This window comes from Engystomops pustulosus, chromosome 4, assembly GCF_040894005.1.
Source record: "Engystomops pustulosus chromosome 4, aEngPut4.maternal, whole genome shotgun sequence".
NCBI classification, from domain to species: domain Eukaryota; kingdom Metazoa; phylum Chordata; class Amphibia; order Anura; family Leptodactylidae; genus Engystomops; species Engystomops pustulosus.
In genome coordinates this window covers 151,157,978-151,180,604 of record NC_092414.1, presented here as the reverse complement: position 1 = coordinate 151,180,604, position 22,627 = coordinate 151,157,978, and positions in this window count along the sequence as shown.

Below are 22,627 nucleotides of genomic sequence, written 5' to 3'. Positions count from 1 at the left end.
ATAACATTTTTTCACTGCGTTTTCTTCCATAACGGTAAATTGCGCCCAAAGTAAAAAATGGCACTTTTTTGCCATTTTAAAAAAAATAAAAAAATTCTATAAAAAGTGATCAAATGATCAAACAGTCCTAAAAATTATAACATTGTAAACGTCATCAAAATCTGCAAAAAATGACACCTCCCAAAGCACCGTAAACCAAAGTATAAAAAAGTTATTAGCGCCAGAAGACGGCAAAATCCCCCACAAATTTTTTGTACAGTAGGTTTACATTTTTTTCAATGTATGAAAACATTATAAAACCTATACAAATTTGGTATCCATTTAATCATACCAACCCAAAGAATAAAGTAGACATGTCATTTGGGGCGTTCAGTGAATTTCGTAAAATCCAAGCCCACAAGAATACAGCACAAATGCATTTTATTTACCAATTTTACTGCATTTTTTCCCGCTTCCTAGTACATCCTAGTGGCATCGAATATTAATTACCACCATTTCAAAGTGTAATTTGTTACGCAGAAAATAAGTCATCACAAAGCTCTGTACATGGAAAAATAAAAAAGTTATAGATTTTTGAAGGTGGGGAGTGAAAAATGAAAACGCAAAAATGAAAAAGGGCTGCGGCGTTAAGGGGTTAAAAATGTTTTTCGAAGACTAGTAAAGTGTTTGTCCCTGTCTGTGGTGTTGGAACATATGCGGTTGTATATTATTGCCTGACTTTATAGACTTGACTTTTTTATGGGTTTGGGATGAAAACTGTTCCATCTTAGTATTGTTTTTGTAATTTCATTCAAACCTTCTGGTTTTAGTGTCTTTTAGTTTGTAAATTCGGAAAATCACTTTTCATTTTATTGCTTTAAATTGGTTATGTAATTCTAGATTAAAATAGTCAATGGGGATAATGCTGATTTTTCCTCTGCCCTAATGTTTTAGGGCGCAATATTTGGAAAGTCCATGTTTCATATTCTTGTGTATTATATTAAAGCTCGGCTATGTTGAGTTACACATTGACATTTAATTGCATATAATAGATGCTGTAACTACTTTGACAGCTGAAATAAAATTTTTAATGGGAGGTTTCACCAGTACTTCTGGATTAGAAACAGGATGTCTTTTGAGTAGTTTTGCAACATGGTTTGTGGTTTGTAGCAGGGGAAACTCCCTTTTATGTCCTAACAGTTTGCTTTTGTCTATGTTGCTTAGGGATACTTGGAGCTAATTTATTCTTGATGGTAGGAGCTCTTCTATAAATACATGATGGATGTATGGTAATCATTTTTTCTAGAAGGGGATCAGCTCTCAAAATATGCTAATGTTTTTTAAGGATTTTTGTTATATTCCTGTTGTCTTAACTGAAAGCCAGCCAGCCACCTCCCTGACCCACCCGCTCATCTCCGTGCATGGCAGCACCCCCCCCCCCCCCGTCTCGCTCGCCCGCCACTCCTGGCTCGCCTGTGTATATGTGTATATACTGTGTATATATACATAGATGCAAATACTGTATTTATACATGCATATATTTATATAAGCATATATATATGCGCACATTTAAATATATGCGCATATTTATATGATGTATGTGGGTGTTTGTATATGGTAAGTATGTATATGCTGTATATACTGAATGTGTGTGGATTTGCTGTATGTGTGTATATTCTGTATGTATATGCTGCATGTGTCTATATGGTGTTTTTATCCTGCATGTATGTTTATATATGGTTAGTGTATACTGTATACTGTATGTGTATACACACATACACACACACACACATATATATATATATATATATATATATATATATATATATATATATATATATATATAAAAATGTATGTGTATTGTATATGTATTATATGTATATAATGTGTATACTGTATGTGTATATACTGTATGAGTTTGTATATACTCTGTGTATTTGTGTATAAATGTATATGAGTGCATAAATGTGTGTATATAAGTGTAAACTTGTGTATATATATGGGTGCAAGTATACGAGTGTATAACTTTATGTGTGTGTGTGTATATAAAGGTGTGTTTTTATCAGTGTATAAATGTGTGTAATTGTATAAACATGTCTGTATAGGGGTACATTCCCAAGCATGTATGGGGGACGTGTATCTGGCTGCAAATTTGCTGCCGGATATACTTCCCCCAAAGGCTTCTATGTCGCCTGGGCTCGGTACGGTGAGCACAACAAGTACTCACTGTTTTGAGCAAAAGACATAGAGCATGGTCCATCTTTGGTTGTAAGAACGGCCACGTGGCTCTATTCTCTATGGAGAGGGGAGGGGTGAGCCATGATCACCTCTCCTCCTCTCCAGCGCGCCAGACGTGTGGGCACATGTTTATGTGAATGCAGCCTAAATATATATATATATATATATATATATATATATATATATATATATAAAGAAAAAATCAGCAGCACAGTCCTCAGCAACAGAGTATAGCAGGTGCTATCCTTCAGCTCACAACAGTCTGAGTCGGTTTGATATCCAATGAAAAGAAATACGGCAGCACTCCAATGTTGTGAACAAACAAAAGTGTTTATTCCACCTCCAGCAACGTTTTGGCTGTTAACTCAGCCTTTGTCAAGCAAGGTGTGTCAAGTTTTGTACAGATATATATAGTCGCAGTGCAATGACATCATGCATACAAGTAAACAAAAGCACATGGTACATATGATACAGTGTTTCAGTGATCCAATTATCGACAATCAATGAATGGTGCATTCATATAAAACATTTCATGAGCATAAACATTTGTGATCAAGTGACCATTTATATACAAAGTTACATTTTGTTGTAAATAAGTATATCGTTCACCTGTGTGGAGCCTCCTCCTGGCTGTGGATTGAAACAGATCGGACGCTATCCGCGTCCCATAGACATCATTGCGCATGTCAGGAAAAACAAAACAAATCAGACGCTCCCCGTGTCCCAAAATTGTCATTGCGCATGTCAAAAAAAAAAAATGTAGTGGAGAGCAGATCACACTGCGCATGTCGCGCATGCGCATAGCTAACTATGACTCCAATGGGCGCCATCTTGGATATATATATATATATATATATATATATATATATATATATATATATATATATATATATATATTAAGGGGAAGGGGAGCCCCATGCAGAAATCTGCTATAAAATCAAGTATGAAGAAATATTTTCATTAATTTTTCGGTGCAATATATGTCATATAGTTATATAGCAAATTATTATAGGGGTATATATAATATATTAAAATGATGGGGGTAATAATTCAAATAGAATTATAGGAATCCCGATCAGTAATTATAACTAATTTAGGGTTACTTTATATAACTCATGGGGACATTGTTCATAAAATGAACATAATAAAAGAAATCTACCATCAAAATCAAGCATAATAAACCAGGGACACGTACTCGTAGATCCAGGCACCGTGACTGTGTAATCCTCTTATATGTGTTATCCATGGCTTCCTCCCTTCTAAAATCAGCCCTCAGCACTAGGAATGCAGGAGGAAGTACTCACTGTACAAATGCTGAGAAAGCAGGGGAGAGGTGAGACAGTGTAACAGTCTGTGAAGTGAAATCACAGAAGGGCCTCTTAAGCTCATTAACATGGTTTTAAAAGTTGATTTTAAGAGGGAGGAGGCTATGGTTTACCATCCTTGGTTTATAGTGCTTAATTTTGATGGTAGATTTTCTTTAGTTTGGGTGACACTGCATTTTGCAAGAAAGTCAAGGGACTGTATTTATTCTGGGGGGACTCAGCTGGTGTATATTATCTTATATTTAGGTAGTGTAGTATATATTATAAATGTTGCACTTCATGGACAGTTAGTAATTTTGATATATTGAATTAGGAATGTGGGACATAGTTGTTATTCTATGGTCACTATATGGTTTGTGACTGTGCCATTTTAAGAGAAACAGTGTGTATTTGCTGTAACAGCAAAGTGGAAAATTCTATAGCAATGAATTGCCTTTTTGAGATACCTATGGAACCTCTTACCGGAATGACAGACTGAGCTTTCTCCATATAGGACAGGTGTCTGCTGTATTATACTGTAGACACCTGGAGCTAAACGCTATGTTCAGTTTTGGCTGACCTTTTATACAGTGTTGTTGCTGGGGCAGATTTATCTTTTCTCTTTCTAGTTTTCTAGTTGTCTAGTTCTTTTTTTCTTCTAGTCTAATATGTCTTAGGTGGATTCTTCTTGTGTTATATTGCACCTGTGCCTGTTAGTCTAACATTACTGCCTGGCGTGGAGCATTTTTGCACAAAAAAGTCTCAAGGTTCGCTGTGTGATAAATCTCACACTTTCTTTATATGCTGCTTTTGGTATTATTGTCTACATATTGCAGCTGAAGGACAGTTTTTTTTTGTTTAAAAATAAAAATGTCTTTCCAAAAAAAAAAAAAGCATTTGCAATCAGCAGTTTTGCTGTGTCTAAATAAAGCATTTTAGATCCAAAATGTTTTCTTTAAAATGCATTTTTACATTGCCGTCTAAAATAAAGTTAAAATTTTTTTTTTCAAGGTGGTGAAGTCAGACAGGTCAGTGCTGTCTAGCATTTGCAACTTTTTTGTGACTTTTTAAAATGTTCCAATTAACAAATGCATCCAACTTTAGTCTAAATTGCTGGATTTGGAAAATAAATACAAAGAATCCATTGAAAAACAGATGTGGTGCTGCGCAAAAATGTGCGACCTTTTTGTTCTAACATTTAGAAGAAAGGTAGTGATAAATCTCCCCCACTGTGCTAAGTGAGTGTCATAAAGCACTGGACCAGATGGAACTGAATTGCCATATAAAAGTTGTTAGACACTGTGGAGCAGATTTATCAATCAGTCTGAAAGTCAGAATATTTCCAGTTGCCCATGGAAACCAAACACAGCTCAGCTTTCATTTTACCAGTGCTCATGAATATTTTAAAGGGGAGCTGTGATTGGTTTCCATGGGCAACTAGAAATATTCTGACTTTCAGACTGCTTGATAAATCTGCCCCTGTATCTAAGAAGTACTGTAGTTATTGGGTAACCTATCTAGTCTCTATGACATCTTTCAGCATAGGCAGCTGCATTCAGTTGCCATGGTGGGTGACCTAAAGAGTTAAATATCCGGTATCAAAAGTGCTTTTGGGCGGCCACAACTGTGCCAGCATGACATTATTCTAGTCAGTCAGATAGCCAAAGTGCAAAGTGCAATATTAGCACACTCCCAGAGTGGGTGTATCTGACATATGTCTTATTAACACAGGGAATTGTGCACTAATCTGAAAATCACTGATTTGAATGTATGGTACATCATATAGAGTAAAAAACCAGCAGCATGAAATAAATATATGGAGTCCCTACTGTCTTGAGAAATTACACTAAGTTTTTAAATAGGTATATGCTTCTAGTACGTAGCTCAGGTCTTCTCCACGCTGCATAAAGCAAACCTATAGTATCTTCAATCAATACAATCAATTTATTGGATACGAGCTGTACATTCCTGCTATGCTCTGCTCTTAGCTTTAACAAAATAGAATGGGTTAGCAAAAAATATTGTATATGTATCTCTATCTTTCTCTGACTGTCTCTCTCTCTCCCTCTCTGTATCTCTCTGTCTCTAACTGGCTATCTCTGACAGTCCCTTTTTTGACTGTCTCTGAATGTCTTTGCCTGTGTCTGTGTCTGTCTGTCTCTGACTGTCACTGTTTCTGTCTCTGACTGTCTCTGTCTCCAACTGTCTCTGCCTGAGTGTCTGACTGTTTCTGTCTCTGAGTGTCTATGTCTGTCTCTGACAGTCCCCGTCTCTGCTGTCTCTGATTCTCTTCGTCTTTGACTGTGTCACTGAGAGTGTCAGACTTTCTTTGTCTCAGACTCTCTGTCTCTGACATCTCTGTCTCTGAGTATCTCTGTCTCTGAGTATCTCTGACTATCTCTGCTTGTCTCTGACTCTAGTTTTCTCTGTCTGTCTCTGTGTCTGACTGTCTGTATTTGTCTCTCACTGTCACTGTCTCTGACTTTGATACAAAAACACTGCTCTCTGTTTTACAAGTGACCACATGCTCACACCTGTGATTGAGACATAAAAAGGGGAAAAAAGACCCTGAACATGGGTCGCAGGGACAACCGTTACAATAGACACTTTTTTGGTGCAATGTTTGGCAAAAAATAAGACCAATCAAAAGCAAAACTACCAAGTTCTATTACAGTTCTATTTCAGCTTCATGAATATGTAGCCATTTCACACACCATGCGTCAATTTATTATGCACTTGCGACAAAATAAAAAAATCTAAAATAAATACCTAATACCGCACAGTTTGTGCACCAAAAAAATAGACCTTGCCACAGAAATAATGAATGCACCCCCCAGTATATAGGGGAAAATCAGTTGTCAAATAACACACACTGGCCTTCGTTGTTTCATGACCGATCGGCCCACAAGGATCACTCCACAGGGTTAAAGTTTTATGTCTACCATACGATATTATCCATCCGTATACATTGTTAGAGGTTAGGGCAATGCTGATCTAGATGCTCTAGATATTTTTCTTTCTAATCCATATATTCCATCCCTCTGTGCCCAAGGTCATCTATGAGCACAATTTCAGACTCCATAGCGTAACTATTGTTTGTTAGGTGATCCCACATCCTCGAGTACTCTTTCATTTTCTTGAATAATGAGTAATGGAGTCTTTGTACACCCTGTCTATCAACATTTTATGTTTCATGACTGTCATCATATTATTATTATGCTTTAATCCCATAACATTTATATTTATTTTTGGAAACAACAATTTTTTGTGAATTTTGAGTCAAATCTGGCTCCTTATTTTAACTCAACACTAAAGTATAGCAGTTCCTCAACTGGACACAAGATGTCAGTATTTTACTTTGCAAGATCCCTAGATTTATTTCCGCTGTTAATATTATCAGCACAAAATCTTTTTATTGCAAAAAACTACATTCATATGTTTGCTGATCATCAAATTATCATGATAATTTTATTTTCAAATATTGATAAAAGGTCCACATTGTAGAAGAGTAGATTTAACTGGAATTTTACCATGTGTAGCTTTAAAGTGCCTAAAAAATCATATTGGTTATGTTTGGCTTTCTAAGCATTTTCCTGGATGGATATCAAGATGGCTGCCAGAATGTGCAGGTGTTGCAGGTCAGCAGGAAGCGAAGCTGTCATACTGTTATTATTTAAGTAACCGTCAATTTGTACAATGGGAGTAAAGCTGCAATTAACTGAAGAACAGTATTCTAGAATAACATATTCAGCTACGGTGAATGGATGACATTTATTTCTGGAAAGCAAATAAAATAAAATAGAGAGAGAGATGTTTTATCTGCACCTAAGGATCAAAAGCTCCCTAAATAGACCTGTAGGTAGCTACAGGTATAATGGCAAAATAATATGGCCAAACCAGGGGAGCATTATACATACAAAAACAAAAAAAATAAGTTACAACTGGCCAAATAAGGGAGAATACAGACCGACCATAATGCAGTAAGTGTTTCACTCTAAAGGTGATGTATAAGGAGAAGGCAAATGTTCAAGAGTGGGTTCATAGATCTATCAAGAACAGCAGAGTTTGCCATCTACTGGTGCAATGTTAGACAGGCAGTTACCAGAAGTGATACGCAAGTTGTACAATAGGGTGGACAACTAAGAAGGCTCAGTTTTTTAAAATTTCCATAGTAAAATGTTTGTGGCTCTGAAATTTTCAGCCAATACATGTATGGTTATGTTATATTAGTTTATTCCTAGACTTAATTTAGATCAAAGCTGACCATGTTCCATTTTTGTTAAAAGGTTTTCCAAATCTCCAGTGTTAACCTGTTGGGAGCATACACAGAAACTTATAAAGGGGTTTCAAAGCTTGGACATTAATATGTCGTAAATACATGATAGATGTGAGTACTGACTCTGGGACTTGCATGTGTCTCAAGAACAGATGTCCGCTGACCCCCTTCCTGTGGCTGGGCTCAATGCAGAATTTGCTGTATATAGGTTTGGCTATTTTTGGTGCTCCCATAGATTTGAATGGAGAGTTGCTGCATACACACAGCAGACTGCTCATGCTAGCAATGGGAAATCAGCCAATGGACTCCAATTTTCAAGATAGGTGCGGGTTCCAGAGGTGAATATGTTCAAAATGATCAAGCTGGAAAACCCCCCTTAAGGAACACTAAATTTGATAGTTTCACCAATAATAATTCACACAAAGATCTTACTAAAAATTCACAAACACAGAGGGGCACAATTACTAAAGACCTTACACCAGTTTTCTGTCAGACATTGTACATTCTTTCATGTGCAAACTGCTTTCACATGTATCTAAGAAGTGTTGGAGACACATACTGTAGGGGTGTTGCGGTGCACAGACAGACCGTTTGCCAGATTTAACATGCAAAGTCTGATAGAAATGTGTTGCACATCACACGTTAAAGGGGCACCAGAAAAAGGTGGTGCACTCTGTCGGAGCAGTGCAGGGAGCGCCAGATTCATGAAGAACAGGCACAATTTCTGAATCTGGTGCCATCTGCACTTTACACAGGCAAACTGCACATAGCACTGTTCTTAGTAATTGTGCCCCATAATCTCTTGACTGCTATTTTGTTTCAAATTGCAATTAAACCTAAGAAATAAATATATTTCCAGGGATATCAACCATGTAATTCTTCTCTGTCACTCTGGGTCTGGCAGAAACACATATGGATGTAGCAGGAGCCACTCTCCTATGGACTGTGTAAAGTAGCACACAAAGATCTTTGGGCCATGTACTATCACTTAAACTCTCATATATAAAGAGAGTTGGAAACGGCACAACACGAAAGCATATCCAATGGTATTCTTAGTCAAAAAAGCATATCCTTTATTATATAAAAAGCATCTTGAAACACAAGGAAACAATCTGGTTAACTCGTTTCAATGCAACAGGGTCTTAAGGAGGTTATGATTAAGACACTGTTGTGCTGAAACGCGTTAACCAGTTTGTTTCCTCGTGTTTCAAGATGCTTTTTATAAAATAAAGGATATGCTTTTTTGACCAAGAATACTCGTGTATATCCTTTTGTGTTGTGCCGGTTCCAGCTCTCTTTATATATGCAAGTTCCAGGCGGGTAAGGAAGGATTTCTGTCCATGCACCAGGAGGCGTCCAGAAGGTGGACTTGTCTGAATAATGGCCATAAGGTTGGGTGAGCTGGCATTATTTCATACATTTTTGCTACTACAGGCGGTCCCCTACTTAAGAACACCTGACTTACATACGACTCCTAGTTACAAACGGACCTCTGGATGTTAGTAATTTACTGTACTTTAGCCTTATGCTACAATAAACAGCTAAACAGCTATAACAGATATTAAAGGTGTCTGCCATCAAGATTTATTGTTAATCCTGGTTCTTATGACAACCCAAAAGTTTTAAAATCCAATTGTCACAGAGACCAAAAAGATTTTGGCTGGGGTTACAATTATAAAATATACAGTTCCGACTTACATAAAAATTCAACTTAAGAACAAACCTCAAGAACCTATCTTGTATGTAACCCGTGGACTGCTTGTATGTGGTTCAAGAGTGTGTTGTTTTTTTGCATCACTTAAACTCTGTCCCATCATGTGTTTGACTGAAAATAATTCAACCCTGTGCTCTTTACAAACTGTTTGTTTCAGAAGGATCCAGAATATCCTAGACACAGAAAGTATGAGCCTTTAATGTGCATTTTCCTTTTATTGTTCCTTTCCAGATTTTGTGTTACTTTAATTGCACTACATTAATAGGTTGTTAATGAAATTGCTCATTACTTAGTTAATAGCTATCACATGCTACCTGAAATTCTACAAAATATTGACAATGTCCTCAACAGGATTAATCATAGACCATGTTTGTCAGGTTCTGTATTTCTTCAGTTTTAAAAATATTAACAGGTTTGTGTAATTTTATAAGGTGAATAATTTGCCGACCATTGATTATCTGTCCCAAATAGAATTATTTTCTCAAATTCTTGGAAACTAAAAATTTACTAGCAAAGAGATTGCCAGTACATGTCTTAATCTAGATTACAAATTGTAGTATTTAATTTGTGGCTGATTGATTGTATTCACAGTGAAATCTATGCCAACAATACATAAAGCATGCTGACATTCTACTGGCTAGGTAATTGGAACAAGAATCTCAAGTTAATGGCATTGTCAGCAGGTTTCCTTTCATTTACAAACCTGACCATTATTTACAGATAGTGTCTGGGCAGGGGACTAGACAGTATTTCTAAACCCCAATAGAATACAGTTGAAACCAGAGGTTTACATACACTATATAGAAGACACATATGCATGTTTTATAGGATAAATTAACAATAAACCTTTCCTGTTTCAGGTAAATTAGGATCACCAAAATTTGTTATATTCGCCATTGAATTTTTCAATGCATTTTTATGACTTTCATTTATGACAGAGAGGTTTACATACACAAACATTACTATGCATTTAAAGAATTTGGTTGCATGATGTCTTTGAAAGCGTAATTAATTAACTTCCGAGTTAATTAGAGAAACACTTGTGGATGTATTTGAAGGCACACCTGTAGCACACTGCAGGAAGAAAATTGTGGACAAATTTGAGTAATTTGTGGATGCAATATCCAGAAACCTGAAGGTGCTTCATTCACAAACAAAAGCAAACAAAAGTCCTTGTGAAGATGCAGGGTGAAGCTGGTAAGAGTGTGTCATTAAACACAGTGAAACAAGTACGTCATCTATGTGGCTGAAAGGCCTCTCTGTCAGGAAGAAGCCATAAAAAAGGAAGGCCTTCATTTTTGGAGACATGTCCTGTGGTCTGGCAAAACTAACTGTTTGGCCTTAATGACCACCCTTGACCATTTGGATGAAAAAGGGAGAAGCTTGCAAACTTGAGAACACCATACAAACAGTGAAACACAGGGGGGTGGGGGTGGGAAGCATCATGTTGTGGGGTTATTTTGCTGCAGGAGGGACTGGTGCACTTCATAAAATAGATGGCATCTTGAAGAACGAACATTATGTGGAAATACATCTCAATACATCTCAAGACATGCAGCACATGTTGTTTTTTGAAATGCATCTAAACCAAAGCCTGAGCCTGAGACTTATCAGAGGATTTTGTCTGGGAGCAAGGTAAGTTAAAACACACAATTATATTGTAATGGAAATGCTTATAGAAAGCAAAAAGGCATACTTGCACACTGCAAGTGTGATGAGCTTTTGCAACCTATCTTAAGTGAAATTGAGGTCCTTGGTGACAGGTTCCCTTTAGCCACCTAAGGTGGTAAGGGCCTTCCGATGACATGAAAAAAAAAGAAACTTGTGCCTGTCTACTCTCGTCACAGTGTAGGGGACATCTTAGATTAAACCAGGGAAAAAAGAAAGTTGATGTAGCACTTGAAAAAAATCAAAACATTTAATTTTATTCCATGAAATGCATACAGCGCATGATCCCTGAACAGACCTACACGTTTCAAAATTTGGTTGTTTTGTTCTTACCCATGGTCTAAATATACAAGGGAAGTGTACTCGATGTCAAAGAGGTGAGAGGAGACAATAATTATGTTCCTGCCCATATTTTTTTTTCTCGTCAGACGCAGTACCTGGATCAGTACACTGATTCAAACAAGGAAGGAACCACACTCGGAGTGTGGAATACTGTGGCTGAGGTGGATTCACAGTTTTTTGAACATATCAGATTACCACTTCTAATATTTTTCCACTTAATATATTTCTAATATATTTCATCACTTAAAACATTTCATAATGATATAATACAATAAATAATGCAAAATACAGAAAGAGGGATGCTTCTTATTTTATTGAATTTGGTAGAGATTATGCAAAAAAACTGAAGAAAAAAATGCTTTTTAGCATTGTAAAATTGCTTTGTATTTTTTTTTCTACAGTGTTAGGGCTACTTTACATTTTTTTTCTTCAGTTTTTTTGCATCAGTTATTGTGAGCCGAACCTAGGCGCAGTCGAATACCTATGTGTAGATCTGGTTTTGGTTCATAAAAATTGCTGATATATGACAGATATATAATGGAAAAATGAAGTGGCTCATACATGCATATTGTTTTGGAGTAAAATGGTTTGTTGCAAACGGGTGTTTTAGGACAAAAAGAGTATTTATTTGGCTCCCTTTCTGGTGTCACTGAAGTTTCTGCATCTTTGGCACTGGCTGCCTGCCATGCTGCCATAATATCATCCCTGCTTATGGCTCTGACAGCTCCCCAGTAGTTGAAATGATTGCTGATGTTCTTCCTACCCCATCAAGACTGGGAGTCTGTTAAAGGGAATATCGGAGCTTGCAGGGAAAAGCATCAGAATATGCAGTTAGTTCTGGCTGTGCGATCCAGCATAATAACCATATGCTTCAATAAGTGATTGTTGGGCTCTTTTGCGGTCCCTGTCTACATTCCAGAAGTCAAGCAAAACAAAATTGCAGGTGGTCAAGTGGGAAATGCAATGTAATGTCAAACATAAACCTAAAAAGAATAACAATGTTCAAACAAGGGGAATACTAAAGAACTTGTATTTGCAATGTATTTTTAATTTTAGAAAGTTACTAGTCTGTTATATAGTTGAAGGTGAGGATATCTGTGACATATATAATTTAAGGAAATGTTATATATAGAGAATTACACCAAGACATGTTGTGAACAAGGCGTACAGTTTTGTTATATTTAAAGTGTACAGGTTTTAAATGTAGAATGATTTATCAATAACTAATGTACTGCTTGTATCTGAAAGGTCTCAAACTATAGGAGTAGCTCTCCTTTCCTGCAGCATAGGATATAACTTACCTCTTCTCTACCTACTGTTTATACTTGTTAAAGGAAATCTACCATTTGTTTTTATGCATTGTGAACCAAACATACCTTGAGAATGCTATAGCTACGCTGATGCAGATATCTTGTATAATCCCTGAATCGAGTGGTTTTGCTCAAAAAACAATTATAAAATTTCGGACCTTGGGAAAGCTGGGTGCAGACTGTCTTCCATGCATAAAAGAGCTGCCCGAACTGCCCAGACAGGACTTATCAACCTGAGCTGGATGACTCATACACAGCAGCTGGGGGATGGTGCAGTGACTGATTACTTCTGCCTGTCAGCGACAACACAGTGATTACAATGTTCTCAGCTTATACTGGGTGGGACAAGGCTGAAGCAGTGCATAATTAGGTTGAGGAGAAGCACCAAGGCAGCCACAGGGGTGACATAGCCTCATTATCATAAATGTATAATTGTTTCAGCAAAACCACTCGGTTCAGGGATTAAACAAGATATGCATCAGTGTAGCTACAGTGTTCTCAAGGTATGTTTGGTTCACAATGCATAAAAGCAAATGGTAGATTTCCTTTAAGGCAGAGAAAGAGGTTTAGGCCCTGAGCTACCCACACCCCCTGTCCATGCCTACTTGCCTGTACAATGGGAGGAAGTCCCTTCTTCTGAGTAAGTGCTCAGAACAGGAGACAAACTAACTGAAAGAGACAGTCAGACAGACATAAGTGGAACAGAGTAGGTATTTATGACAGTGATCATCAGACTTGTGTAACCAAAGCAAAGCAGAAAAATGAAGACTTACTGGTTGCCTCCCCTTCTAGCAGCTCGGCCGCCATCAATCACATCTAACATATGCTAAGCTTTCCCAGAATACAAACCCAGCTCAGCCAAGGGAACAGAACCCATTCAGAGAGTTCTGAAAATACTGCTCTATGTTTCACATATTAGGCAGCAGACTCTTCAGAGAGTACCAAAAAGATGCATCACAGTTCAGACACAAATCTTCTTTTCTATTTTTGCTCTGAAATCCACTGTAATGTAAAAGTCGCTAATATGAATATGATAATCTTTGTTAACAAGTAGTAGACTAACAGAAAATCTCAGATCTAGTTTATATGTAAAAGCGAAACATTCTCAGAGCTTCGGAAACAGCATTTGATATGTAATACGTATGGTGAACATGATTTTATAAACCCGCTACAAGTAGAGGGAAGCCGTAAAATTCTGTCTGTAGTATGATATTAATTATTATTAAGTTTTGCCTCATTTCTTCATTAAAGACTGGAATTAGTTTGACACAGTGTAAATTACTGTAATTACTCAGACAGAGGGGACTCGATTAGCGTGCTGTGCCTCTCTGTAGTTCTTTATGTTTGCCGCTTGCCTTTTTGCTCTGTAGACATTTCTCGTGGTTTCCTGAAGTATTGAGAATACTACAAGCAGTCATGATCTTTTGTTCTATGTGCTCTATATTCCTAATGGCTTTTACTATTTCTTTAGTTTTCAGTCTTTTTATACTGTTTTTGACAGTCTCTACCACTTCTTAATATTTCCATCCTATTCACACTCATCACATGTTGTAATGGGAGTCCATGTTTTGTACCAGGATTGGGAAACATTATGGGGCATTGTTTGTAGCTGAGCTCTTATAATTTTTCTGTATGTGGAGAAAGATTATTGCTGTCAGAACACTGACAGTTCCAAGGAAATCTAAAATGTCTTGTGCCCCATCTTTTAAGTATGTTAGACACTTTCATGACAAGTTTAAAAAGGACCCGATTTAAAGGGAAGAGCTTTTGTATGATTGGTAAACATTACAACACCATGCACCAAAAATTAGGCCAACTAATAGTAGGTAGAGATGAGCGAGCACTAAAATGCTCGGGTACTCGTTATTCGAGACGAACTTTTCCCGATGCTCGAGTGCTCGTCTCGAATAACGAACCCCATTGAAGTCAATGGGAGACTCGAGCATTTTTCAAGGGGACCAAGGCTCTGCACAGGGAAGCTTGGCCAAACACCTGGGAACCTCAGAAAAGGATGGAAACACCACGGAAATGGACAGGAAACAGCAGGGGCAGCATGCATGGATGCCTCTGAGGCTGCTTAATCGCACCATTATGCCAAAATTATGGGCAACAGCATGGCCATGACAGAGTGACAGAATGAAGCTAGATAGCATCTAAAACATGCAATAATTGACCCTGACACTATAGGGGACGGCATGCAGAGGCAGCGGCAGCAGGCTAGAGAGTGGCATGGCGACATACCCTAAATGGACTCAGGCTTCAAACCAATGGGTGGCAGAGAGGAACCAAAGGAGGTGAGCAAGAAGCGCTCAAATAATATCGGTACATGATAAAAGTTTGCCAGTATATTTTGTGGATTACACAGCAGGGTGGCGACAAAGTTAACATGGAAGCCATGAAAACAACCCAAAATTCTGCCTGACACAGCTCGTTTGATAAGGGGACCATGTATGGAGGCAGTGAACTAGTAGTAGATTAAAGGTGCTGCAGTTAAAACTATGTTAGTTGGATCTTGGCATGGAGTTGGCGCTCCGCTGCCAGGCGAGCTTTCGCCAATCTAAGCCCCTGTCTCTAGGCTACTCCCCAAACAGCACTTCTAAGAACCTTTTGTATAAGATCAAGTGTAGTAGCGTTCTTATAAGTTTAGGATATGCCGGGTGAGGGGAATGTAAACAGATGCGCAAGAAGCGGCTGATGCGCATGGAGCTGGCGCTCCGCTGCCAGGCGAGCTTTCGCCAATCCAAGCCCCTGTCTCTAGGCTACTCCCCAAACAGCACTTCTAAGAACCTTTTGTATAAGATCAAGTGTAGTAGCGTTCTTATAAGTTTAGGATATGCCGGGTGAGGGGAATGTAAACAGATGCGCAAGAAGCGCTGAAATAATATTGGAAAATGATAAAAGTTTGCCAGTATATTTTGTGGATAACACAGCAGGGTGGCGACAAAGTTAACAACTTTGATGTGGAATCCATGAAAACAACCCAAATTTCTGCTTGACACACCTCGTTTGATAAAGGGACGATGTATGGAGGCAGCTATATGGACGACTTTTGGAGGTAGCAATGGAGACAACGTGTGGAGGCTGCTATGGAGACAATTTAATTTGGATAGTGCCTGTATGTGGCAGTCCCAAAAATTTTTCAAACCAGAGGAGCAGGTAGGTGGCCCTCCAGTAAAATGGAATAGATTGAGTGCCTGTATGTGGCAGTCCAAAAAAATTTTCAAACCAGAGGAGCAGGTAGGTGGCCCTCCAGAAAAATTGAATAGATTGAGTGCCTGTATGTGGCACTCCCAAAAATTGTTTAAAACAGAGGACCGGGTAGGTGGCCCTCCAGAAAAATTGAATAGATTGAGTGCCTGTATGTGGCACTCCCAAAAATTGTTTAAAACAGAGGACCGGGTCGGTGGCCCTCCAGAAAAATTAAATGCATAAAGTACTATAGCTAGAGCCAGTGGGCCCTGTCAAAAAATAGCCAGTTTCCTCTGCTTTACTGTACAAAGAGGAGGAGAAGGAGGAAAATGAGGAGGAGGAGGAGTGGATCAATTATTCAGGTTGAGCTTCCTTCACCTGGTGGAGATTGGAAATTATGAGAAATCCAGGCTTTATTCATCTTAATAAGCGTCAGCCTGTCAGCGCTGTCAGTCGACAGGCGTGTACGCTTATCGGTGATGATGCCACCAGCTGCACTGAAAACCCGCTCGGACAAGACGCTAGCGGCAGGGCAGGCAAGAACCTCCAAGGCGTACAGCGCCAGTTCGTGCCACATGTCCAGCTTTGAAACCCAGTAGTTGTAGGGAGCTGTGTGATCATTTAGGACGATGGTATGGTCAGCTACGTACTCCCTCACCATCTTTCTGTAAAGATCAGCCCTACTCTGCCGAGACTGGGGACAGGTGACAGTGTCTTGCTGGGGTGACATAAAGCTGGCAAAAGCCTTGTAAAGCGTACCCTTGCCAGTGCTGGACAAGCTGCCTGCTCGCCTACTCTCCCTCGCTACTTGTCCCGCAGAACTACGCACTCTGCCGCTAGCGCTGTCAGAAGGGAAATACTGTTTCAGCTTGTGAACCAGGGCCTGCTGGTATTCATGCATTCTCACACTCCTTTCCTCTGCAGGGATGAGAGTGGAAAGATTTTGCTTGTACCGTGGGTCCAGGAGAGTGAACACCCAGTAATCGGTGCTGGAATAAATTCTTTGAACGCGAGGGTCACGGGATAGGCAGCCTAGCATGAAATCTGCCATATGCGCCAGAGTACCAACGCGTAAGAATTCACTCCCCTCACTGGCCTGACTGTCCATTTCCTCCTCCTCCAACTCCTCCAACTCCTCTTCTTCTGCCCATACACGCTGAACAGTGAAGGACTCAACAATGGTCCCCTCTTGTGTCTCGCCAACATTCTCCTCCTCTTCCTCCTCATCCTCCTCCACCTCCACCTCCTCCGATATGCGCTGAGAAACAGACCTAAGGGTGCTTTGGCTATCAACAAGGGAATCTTCTTCCCCCGTCTCTTGTGACGAGCGCAAAGCTTCCGACTTCATGCTGATCAGAGAGTTTTTCAACAGGCCAAGCAGCGGGATGGTGAGGCTGATGATGGCGGCATCGCCACTGACCATCTGTGTTGACTCCTCAAAGTTACTCAGCACCTGACAGATATCAGACATCCACGTCCACTCCTCATTGTAGACTTGAGGAAGCTGACTGACCTGACTACCAGTTCTGGTGGAAGTTGACATCTGGCAGTCTACAATGGCTCGGCGCTGCTGGTAAACTCTGGATAACATGGTCAGTGTTGAATTCCACCTCGTGGGCACGTCGCACAACAGTCGGTGAGCGGGCAGTTGGAGGCGGCGCTGCGCTGCCCTGAGAGTGGCAGCATCTGTGCTGGACTTCCTGAAATGCGCACAGATGCGGCGCACCTTCGTGAGCAAATCTGACAGATTGGGGTATGTCTTGAGGAAACGCTGAACTATCAGATTTAACACATGGGCCAGGCATGGCACATGTGTCAGTCTGCCGAGTTGCAGAGCCGCCACCAGGTTACGGCCGTTGTCACACACAACCATGCCTGGCTTCAGGTTCAGCGGTGCCAGCCACAGATCAGTCTGCGCCGTGATGCCCTGTAATAGCTCTTGGGCGGTGTGCCTTTCATTGCCTAGGCTCAGCAGTTTGAGCACCGCCTGCTGTCGCTTAGCAACGGCACTGCTGCTGTGCCTAGAGCTACCGACTGATGGCGCCGTGCCCACGGATGGTAGTTCGGAGGAGGAGGTGGAGGAGGGGTGGGAGGAGGAGGAGGCATAGTAGGCCTGAAACACCTGGACCGAGGTAGGCCCCGCAATCCTCGGCGTCGGCAGTATATGACCAGCCCCAGGGTCAGACTCGGTCCCAGCCTCCACCAAGTTAACCCAATGTGCCGTCAGCGATATATAGTGGCCCTGCCCGGCAGCACTCGTCCACGTGTCCGTGGTCAGGTGGACCTTGTCAGAAACGGCGTTGGTCAGGGCACGGGTGATGTTGTCTGACACGTGCTGGTGCAGGGCTGGGACGGCACATCGGGAAAAGTAGTGGCGGCTGGGGACCGAATACCGAGGGGCGGCCGCCGCCATGAGGTTGCGAAAGGCCTCGGTCTCTACTAGCCTATAGGGCAGCATCTCCAGGCTAAGCAATCTGGAGATGTGCACATTAAGGGCTTGGGCGTGCGGGTGGGTTGCACTATATTTGCGTTTCCGCTCCAGCGTCTGGGGTATGGAGAGCTGAACGCTGGTGGATGCTGTGGAGGATCGTGGAGGCGACGATGGGGTTTTTGTGGCAGGGTCCTGGGCAGGGGGCTGACTATCAGCTGACACAGGGGAAGGAGCAGTGGTGTGCACGGCCGGAGGTGAACGGGCTTGTTGCCACTGAGTGGGGTGTTTAGCATTCATATGCCTGCGCATACTGGTGGTAGTTAAGCTAGTAGTGGTGGAACCCCTGCTGAGCCTGGTTTGGCAAATGTTGCACACCACAGTCCGTCGGTCATCCGGTGTTTCCTTAAAGAACCTCCAGACTTCTGAAGATCTAGCCCTCGCCGCAAGAGCCCTCGCCACCGGAGCTTCACTAGTTGACACATTTGGCGCTGATGCACCAGCTCTGGCCCTGCCTCTCCGTCTGGCCCCACCACTGCCTCTTCCAACCTGTTCTGGTGGAGGACTCTCCTCCGTCTCAGAAGCACTGTGTTCACCCGGCCTCTCAACCCAGCTTGGGTCTGTCACCTCATCATCCTCCGATCCCTCAGTCTGCTCCCCCCTCGGACTTCCTGCCCTGACAACAACTTCCCCACTGTCTGACAACCGTGTCTCCTCATCGTCGGACACCTCTTTACACACTTCCACTACGTCAAGAAGGTCATCATCACCCACAGACTGTGACTGGTGGAAAACCTGGGCATCGGAAAATTGCTCAGCAGCAACCGGACAAGTGGTTTGTGACTGTGGGAAGGGTCCAGAAAACAGTTCCTCAGAGTATGCCGGTTCAAATGCCAAATTTTCCTGGGAGGGGGCAGACTGGGGGGGAGGAGGCTGAGGTGCAGGAGCTGGAGGAGTGGCGATTTCGGTGACATGGGTGGACTGCGTGGAAGACTGACTGGTGGACAAATTGCTCGAAGCATTGTCAGCAATCCACGACATCACCTGTTCGCACTGTTCTGGCCTCAACAGTGCTCTACCACGAGTCCCAGTAACTTCAGACATGAACCTAGGGAGTGTAGCTCTGCGGCGTTCCCCTGCTCCCTCATAAGCAGGTGGTGTCTCACCCCGGCCAGGACCACGGCCTCTGACCCCTGCAGTAGTTCGACGCCCACGTCCCCGCCCTCGTCCTCTACCCCTAGCCCTCGGGTTAAACATTTTTAAAATGAGAGTTATAGCTTTAATTTTTTTTTAACTTTTTTTTGTGTTTTTTTTTTTTGTGTTTTTGAGTTTTTAAAACCAAACAATGCTATCCTATTGCTATGGCTATTTTCTTGCCAAGTATGAAAGCACACTACTATGCCAGATGAGATGACGCTGAGTTATTAAACAAAATAAACGTAAAATAAAAAAGGACAAATGGCAGACTGTGCCTAATTGAAATCCAACCCCTACTAAATTTTCCCACTTCGGTCTTTGCAATGGATATGTGCGTCACTAAGCGCAAAACACAGCGGTCGCAAGTCTCACTATAAATTGCTCACAATTGGCTAGTAGATGCACTGCAGCAAGTACAGCCACCAGCAGATCAACCAGAAATCAAATATATAACGCTACTGTAGGCGTAAGCCGTTTGGATTCTCCTATGGCTATTTTCTAGCCAAGTATGAAAGCACACTACTATGCCAGATGAGATGACGCTGAGTTATTAAACAAAATAAACGTAAAATAAAAAAGGACAAATGGCAGACTGTGCCTAATTGAAATCCAACCCCTACTAAATTTTCCCACTTCGGTCTTTGCAATGGATATGTGCGTCACTAAGCGCAAAACACAGCGGTCGCAAGTCTCACTACAAATTGCTCACAATTGGCTAGTAGATGCACTGCAGCAAGTACAGCCACCAGCAGATCAACCAGAAATCAAATATATAACGCTACTGTAGGCGTAAGCCGTTTGGATTCTCCTATGGCTATTTTCTAGCCAAGTATGAAAGCACACTACTATGCCAGATGAGATGACGCTGAGTTATTAAACAAAATAAACGTAAAATAAAAAAGGACAAATGGCAGACTGTGCCTAATTGAAATCCAACCCCTACTAAATTTTCCCACTTCGATCTTTACATTGGATATGTGCGTCACTAAGCGCAAAACACAGCGGTCGCAAGTCTCACTACAAATTGCTCACAATTGGCTAGTAGATGCACTGCAGCAAGTACAGCCACCAGCAGATCAACCAGAAATCAAATATATAACGCTACTGTAGGCGTAAGCCGTTTGGATTCTCCTATGGCTATTTTCTAGCCAAGTATGAAAGCACACTACTATGCCAGATGAGATGACACTGAGTTATTAAACAAAATAAACGTAAAATAAAAAAGGAAAAATGGCAGACTGTGCCTAATTGAAATCCAACCCCTACTAAATTTTCCCACTTTGGTGTTTGAGGTGGATATGTGTGCCACTAAGAGCTAAACACAACGGTAGCAAGTCCCCCTGCTAATTCCTCACAAAATGGTACTAGATGCAAATAAAAAAAAAAAAAGTAGAACGTTATTGTAGCCCTAAGAAGGGCTGTTGGGTTCTTGGAGAATCACTCCTGCCTAACAGTAAGCTAATAGAACACCCTAACGCTTTCCCTGACCAGCAGCAGCTCTCTCCCTAGCGGCATCCAGACACAGAATGATCCGAGCAGCGCGGGCAGCGGCTAGTCTATCCCAGGGTCACCTGATCTGGCCAGCCAACCACTGCTATCGACGTGTAAGGGTACCACGTCATGCTGGGTGGAGTGCAGAGTCTCCTGGCTTGTGATTGGCTCTGTTTCTGGCCGCCAAAAAGCAAAACGGCGGGAGCTGCCATTTTCTCGAGCGGGCGAAGTATTCGTCCGAGCAACGAGCAGTTTCGAGTACGCTAATGCTCGAACGAGCATCAAGCTCGGACGAGCATGTTCGCTCATCTCTAATAGTAGGTGTAAAGTTATATTAGACTGTTTTAATCTGATTGATTTATCACAATGACTGATGCTGGATGAGAAATCTGTTGCAGTTTAAGACTGTCTAGTTTATATTCACATTGTATAACTTTTAGACAGTATAAGTAAATCTTAGTGCAACACTTTTTCAATAAGATGCACCCCTCTTCTATTAAGCCACAACCCCTTACAGACAAAGCAAATGACAATTTCCAAAAATGCTTAAAGTGTAACTGTAAAGTTATAGTGATTTTACCAAATTATTGTATGGGATTCCCCCTTTGAAAACAAACAGAACAATACCTACTTTGTGCTGCTCACCCTTTTCTTTCCAAAGTTATGGCATTTTCTGTTCTGACAAAAATCTTTTTCAGGTGAAGTGGGCGGAGACTAATGTCTGTCGGTCTATGCCCTCAAGCTGAGGCCAGTTATCTTGCCCACAGATCCCATGATGCTTTGTGTTCTTCTCAAAGTAATTGAGCATTAAATCCATTTAGTTTCCCACAAGTAAATCCACTGAACACTGCACAGTGCACATACAGGATGTATATGGGGACTAGCCTGGCAGCTTCCATCACATGGATGAGCAGGGGACATGTAATAAGTGGAAGAAATCCAAGTACACCAGTTTAATGAAGTCTATAGCCTGTACTGTTTGAGCACTAAGGGTTAATAGCTTATCTGCACAGAGCTGATACTGCTGATGCCTACGTGGGGAAGGGCTGCAGCATGAGGAGAGGAGAGAGACAGAGAAATTTCTGTGGAACGGAGGAACTGATGAGATGCTGAGATGCTCTCCTTCTGTGAAGGAGACATCTATATTCACTGTCTTGGACACATCCAGCACTGCTATATGCACATGACCTCCTCCTCTGTGAGCAGGTAGCAGAAGGTCCTCCCCTCCCATGAAACACTTTACAAAGTGTAAACAAACTCCAGTACAGACTCCAGGGCTTATCAGGACATGGAAAGGAAGCAGCTATTGCAGCAAGCTGGTTATCTGTTGGCTACAGCAAAGAAACTACTGCATATAAGTAACAAAGATAACAGGAAAAAGTGTTTTACATCCCAAGAGCTATTGATTTGTGGGAAAAAAACCTTTACAGTTATTCTTTAATAAAAGCATGAAGGCCATTTTTTAAGGCCATTAATTAATACAGAATTTTG